The sequence below is a fragment of the Capra hircus genome, chromosome 3 (assembly GCF_001704415.2).
Source record: "Capra hircus breed San Clemente chromosome 3, ASM170441v1, whole genome shotgun sequence".
Lineage (NCBI taxonomy): Eukaryota > Metazoa > Chordata > Mammalia > Artiodactyla > Bovidae > Capra > Capra hircus.
The window spans coordinates 20,223,133-20,229,685 of NC_030810.1; the positions used below are offsets into that span (position 1 = coordinate 20,223,133).

Consider the following 6,553-nt stretch of genomic DNA (forward strand, 5'->3'; position numbering starts at 1 on the left):
TCCAGTTCTTGTGGGAATATAAAAAAAAGAAATAGGACAGTTCTAACAAGAGAAGAAATCTATTGAATGCATGTGTAGAGTCTCTTTCCACAAAGAACTGTAAACATTTTGGAAATGGGGGCAGGAGAACTTTATCCTTCTATGGGACCTCTGTCCTCCCTGTTCACCAGTAGTTCTGGGAAGGATTTTATGTTTTATTTATATTTGTAGTACCAGAACCCATCATGCTAACTGGCCTAGGAGATGTGCTTAATTAATTTTGGAAGGCACTACAGATTTTTGAGATGTGGAGTTGACTTACTTGAACTACATTTTAAGATGATGATTCTAGCACCTGTGTGATAGATAAACATAGTGACTAGGAGACAAGAGACCAACTGGGAGGCTACTGCAATAGTCCAGATAAGAGAAGTCTCACAGGGACTTCCCTACTGATCCAGTGGCTAAGAATCTGCCTTTCAATGCAGGGGGGCACAGGTTCGATCCCTGGTTGGGGAACTAGGATCCCACAGCAATTGTAACTAGTAATGAGGGGCAACACTGTGAGCAACTAAGTGCTTGAGCCACGTCAAAGATCCCAAGTGCTGCCTCTAAGACAGAATGCAGCCATATCTAACTAACTAACTAACTAAATATTTTTAAAAAGAAAAAGAGAAGTCTCAGAACTGTAATGACATTGGCAGCAGGAAGGGAAGAAGAAGAGAAAGTATGTTTATACAGGCTTTTGGATTAATTGCATTTAGGGTGAGAGGAAAGAGGAGGTTCAGTCTGATTCCTTGGTTTTATAGGAAACGTAGGAGGAGACAATTTTAGGTTAAAAATAGCAATGAACATTTGTTGAGTACTACCTGTTTTATAGATGAGATGCCTGATGCCCAAAGAATTTAAGTAGATAATCTAAAGTCACAGCTGAGTGGTGCTGGAGCCAGAGGCCATCCAGGCCAGCAGAGCCATCATGTTGCACGTGAGGCAGATGTACCATTTACATAGACCATAATGTGGACGATGCCCCCTGGAGATGTGCGTTATAGTGGTTTGGCCAGGCTGACTCTGGAGTCTACCTCATTACTGACTCTTCTCTTAAAGGAGACAATAATCAGTTTGGTTTGAGGCAAACAGCACTGAGATGCTCACAAGACATCCAGGTAGAGGTATCCAGAGTTGCCTTTTGGAGATGAACATTTGAAAACCAACAGCACAGAGGTTTAGTTACATACTTATTTTTTTTCTATTTATAGGAGGCCTATTCTCTACTAGGTAACAGACATGCAAAGATATTCAAAATACCATCTATTGAGGTGTTTTGAAGTACCACTAAAGAGTTAGCTAGGGCTTCCTCCCTGGTGGTTCAGTGGTTGAGAATCTGCCTGCCAATGCAGAGGACGCAGGTTCCATCCCAGGTCTGGGAAGATCCTACATGCTGCAGGGCAACTAAGCCAATGCACCACAGCTACTGAGCTGCACGCTGCTGCTGCTGCTGCTGCTGCTGCTGCTGCTGCTAAGTCACTTCAGTCATGTACAGCCTGTGAAATGAAACTACTGAAGTCCACACACCCTAGAGCCCATGCTTTGCAACAAAAAAAGCCACCGCAATGAGAAGCCTGCACACCACAACTAGAAAGTATCCCCCACTTGCTGCAACTGGAAAAAGCCCTCAAGCTGCAACTGGAAAAAGCCCTTGTGCAGCAACAAAGACCCAGGACAACCAAAAATAAATAAATGAATAAAAATAACTTTTAAAAAAAGTTAGCTAAGGAGAAGGAGTTAGCTAAGATCCAACCAGTCCATCCTAAAAGAAATCAGTCCTGATTATTCACTGGAAGGACCGATGCTGAAGCTAAAATTCCAATACTTTGGCCACCTGATGTGAAGAACTGACCCATTGGAAAAAACCCTGATGCTGGGAAAGATTGAAGGCAGGAGGAGAAGGGGACGACAGAGGATGAGATGGTTGGATGACATCACCGACTCAATGGACATGAGTTTGAGCAAGCTCCGGGAGTTGGTAATGGACAGGGAGGCCTGGCGTGCTGCAGTCCATGGGGTCGCAAAGAATAGGACACGACTGAGCGACTGAACTGAACTGAACTGAAGGAGAAGAAAAATGTGGAATGAGTTCCAGGCAGAGAAAACAGCAAAAGAAGTGGAAAACAATATGTTTGGAGAAGCACAAAAAGTTGAATATTAGTAAAATGTAAATGCCAAAGTCTAGAATGTAGAGACTAAGAACACAGAGATTCTTTATGATGTACCCCATAAGCTAGGCTGAGGAGCTTGAATTTTATCCCGGGGGCAAAATTGAATATGGAAGTATAGAAAGACAGTAAGAGTTTTGAATAGGAGAATAACCACATCAGGTTGTATTATTTATCATTCTGGCAGCTGCAGCAAAAATAGATTTAGGGGACCAAGAGATAAAGGATAAGAGAGACCAAGAAGGAAGCTATAGCCATGACTGGGGGGAAAGAGGTCAAGAGCCTGAGGGAAGACAGTAGTGCCAAGCATGGAAAGATGGGGTCAGATGGCAGAGTTTGCAAGATCTGAGCATCAGGTACAAGAATTAAAAGAGAGGAAGGAGTCAAGGATGAGTCCCAGGGAAACTGGGTGAAGATGATATAATTCGGAAGAGATAATGAATCCACTTCGGGACATGCTGAATTTCAGATTCCAGGAGGAGATGGGCAGGGGGATGCTGCAAATGTAGAAACTTGAGTGTAAACCTGTGGAAAGGCAGGGACCCTGCCTATCCTGTTCGGCACTTTATAACTCTAATACTTAGCAGCATGCTTCCAGGCACATGATAGGTACAGTAGATATTTGTTAAAGGAATTAATGCATTACGTTTTCTGGCATAATTTGTGATATCAAGGATATCTGAAACTGTAGGAGAAAATGAAATCCCTAAGAAAGTGGAGAGAGGGGAGCCAAGACCAGAATCTCAAAGATTTTCTATGAGGATAAGAGGAGGGACAAAAGCAGTTAAAGGAAGTTTAAAAAACATACCCCAAAGCAAACCAAAAAAATGCAGCATTTTGTGCTCAAAGGGTCATTCATGAAGATGGACTGTTTCTACCCAGAATAATTTCCTTTGATCTTCACCATCAGCATTGAAGTTTATTGTACCTGGCAACGGATAACAAAAAAGCAAACAAACAAAAAAAGGGATGAGTTATAACAGGCCAGTCAGTATGTAGATATATATGCCATCCTTGAGATTTACTGCTGAGTTTTCTCTAAAATCCTTTAAATTTAAAAAAAAAAAATCTGTTAGTAAGTTGCTGGTTGCTAAGAGCTCTAAGTGGGGCTTTATTAAAAAGAATTGCTTCAGGTCAGGGCAGCTGCTCAGTACCGCCCTTAACATTTTTCTCTGTCTAGTTCAAATAAGGATGGCTCTCTGCTGGGCAAAGCACCGGTTCCCAGCACAGTTCTTTAAAAGATTTAGTTCTCTCCATCTATTAAAATAGTATTCTCAAACAAAAGTAACATTAGGTCCCTTATGAAAGGAAAAATATTCATGAGGACCCCCAATGTTGCTTTGATTTATTAAACTTAATTATTTAACTTTCATTAATTTTATTTCATTTTTAAAATTAAGAATTATATGTGTGTGTGTGCGTGCTCAGTAGCTTCGGTTGTGTCCGACTCTGCAACCCTATGTACTGTGGCCCACCAGGCTCCTCTGTCCATGGAATTCTCCAGGCAAGAATACTGGAGTGGGTTGCTATGCCCTCCCTCAAAGGATCTTCCAGACCCAGGGATTGAACTTGGGTCTCCTGCATTACAGGTGATTCTTTACTGCTGAACCATGGGGGAAGCCCCATATATACGTATGCTGCTGCTGCTGCTAAGTCACTTCAGTCGTGTCCGACTCTGTGCAACCCCATAGACAGCAGCCCACAAGGCTCCCCGGTCCCTGGGATTCTCCAGGCAAGAACCCTGGAGTGGGTTGCCATTTCCTTTACAATGCATGAAAGTGAAAAGTGAAAATTGAAAGTGAAGTCACTCAGTCCTGTCTGACTCTTTGCGACCCCATGGACTGCAGCCTACCAGGCTCCTCCGTCCATGGGATTTTCCAGGCAAGAATACTGGAGTGGATTGCCATTACCTTCTCCAGGGGATCTTCCCGACCCAGGGATTGAACCTGGGTCTCCTGCCTTGCAGGCAGACGCTTTAACCTCTGAGCCACCAGGGAATTAAGTGGCCTGAGATGACCCCTAAAAATGGTGCGCTATTCACTTGACCCAGAAAACCCCACAAAATCATGCAAATCAAGAGGTTCAAATCTTCGTGTTCACTTTAAGAACACTCGTGAAACTGCCCAGGCCATAAAGGGTGTGCATATCCGAAAAGCCACCAAGTATCTGGAGGATGTCACTTTAAAGAAGCAATGCGTGCCATTCCGTTGTACAATGGTGGAGTTGGTAGGTGTGCACAAGCCAAACAGTGGGGCTGGACGAAGGGTCAGTGGCTCAGAAAGAGTGCTGAATTTTTACTACACATGCTCAAAAATGCAGAGAGTAATGCTGAACCTAAGGGCTTAGATGTAGATTCTCTGGTCATTGAGCACATCCAAGTGAACAAAGCCCCCAAGATGCGGTGCAGGACTTACAGAGCTCACGGTCGGATCAACCCCTACATGAGCTCTCCCTGCCACATTGAGATGATCCTTACGGAAAAAGAACAGATTGTTCCTAAACCAGACGAGGAGGTTGCACAGAAGAAAAAGATATCCCAGAAGAAACTGAAGAAACAAAAACTTATGGCCCAGGAATAAGTGCCGCAAAAAATAAATGCAAATAAAAGTAAAAGCGTTGGTTGTCTTAAAAAAATAATAATAATAATTTCATGGCTGCAATCACCATCTGCAGTGATGTGTATATATATATTTTGCCACATAGTGCAGCATTCAGAATCTTAGGTCCTTGACTGGGAATCAAACTTGTGTCCTCTGCCTTGGAAGCACAGAGTCTTAACCACAAGTCCTCCAGGGAAGTCCCTATATTCAGAATATTTAATATTTTGATAGGTTAAGCAATATTGAATATAATTTAAAATACTGTTTCATGAAAATGTTCTTCTTGTTAATCACTACTGTACTTGCTGCTGATGAATTATTGCCAGTTATAATATACAAAATGAGTTTATTTCAAGCAATACCCTTCATGAATACGGTCCTGATACTATTATAGTTCATCACCTCCTGGGTTCTGCATACTTTTACTGGCCAACACATGTGTTGGTGACTCAATTCTCCTATTACTTTTCTCTGTTCAACTAGCCATGAAACTGGTTCATAGTGTTTTTTGACATCATCTGGCCCTCGCTCAACTTAAAGCAGTAGTTACCTCACAGCACTAATTTGCTGTGGTGGACACAGTTAACCGACTCATCAACAGCAATTGCCCTCTTCTTCATATTAGCTAGATGCAACAGGTAAGGTAATTCAATATGAGTATAAAGCAGATGTGAAGAAGGCAATGGCAACCCACTCCAGTACTCTTGCCTGGAAAATCCCATAGATGGAGGAGCCTGGCAGGCTGCAGTCCATGGGGTCGCTGAGAATCAGACAGGACTGAGCGACTTCACTTTCACTTTTCACTTTCATGCACTGGAGAAGGAAATGGCAACCCTCTCCAGTGTTCTTCCTGGAGAATCCCAGGGACGGGGGAGCCTGGTGGGCTGCCTTCTATGGGGTTGCACAGAGTCGGACACGACTAAAGCGACTTAGCAGCAGCAGCAGCAGCATAAAGCAGATGTCCCAGAGCAATGAGTATCTTAACCTTAGGACTTGCTAACCTAATAGCAACCTGTCATAAACTTATAAACCATTAAAGTTAAACCTGTAAACCATTAAAGTTAAACCTATAAACCATTAAGTTTAAACCTATAAACTATTAAAGTTAAATCAGTTCAATTCAGTTCAGTCGCTCAGCCGTGTCCAACTCTGTGACCCCATGGACTGCAGCATGCCAGGCCTCCCTGTCCATCACCAACTCCCAGAGTTTACTCAAACTCATGTCCATTAAGTCAGTAATGCCATCCAAGCACCTCATCCTCTGTCGTCCCCTTCTCCTCTGGCCTTCAATCTTTCCCAGCATCAGGCAGTGTCTTTTCATATAAGTCAGCTCTTCGTATCAGATGGCCAAAGTACTGGAGTTTCAGCTTCAACATCAGTCCTTCCAATGAACACTCAGGACTTATCTCCTGTAAGATGGACTGGTTGTATATCCTTGCAGTCCAAGGGACTCTCAGGAGTCTTCTCCAACACCACAGTTCAAAAGCATCAATTCTTTGGCGTTCAGCTTTTTTTATGGTCCAACTCTCACATCCATACATGACTACTGGAAAAACCATAGCCTTGACTAGACTTTGTTAGCAAAGTAATGTCTCTGCTTTTTAATATGCTATCTAGGTTGGTCATAACTTTCCTTCCAAGAAGTAAGCGTCTTTTAATTTCACGGCTGCAGTCACCATCTGCAGTGATTTTGGAGCCCCTGTCTCCACTGTTTCCCCATCTAGTCCCCCATGAAGTGATGGGACCAGATGCCATGAT

At 43.0% G+C, this 6,553-nt stretch overlaps 1 pseudogene; it reads left to right on the forward strand.

Annotated features, from left to right (window-relative positions):
• LOC102183123 lies at positions 4,206-4,808 on the forward strand (annotated as a pseudogene).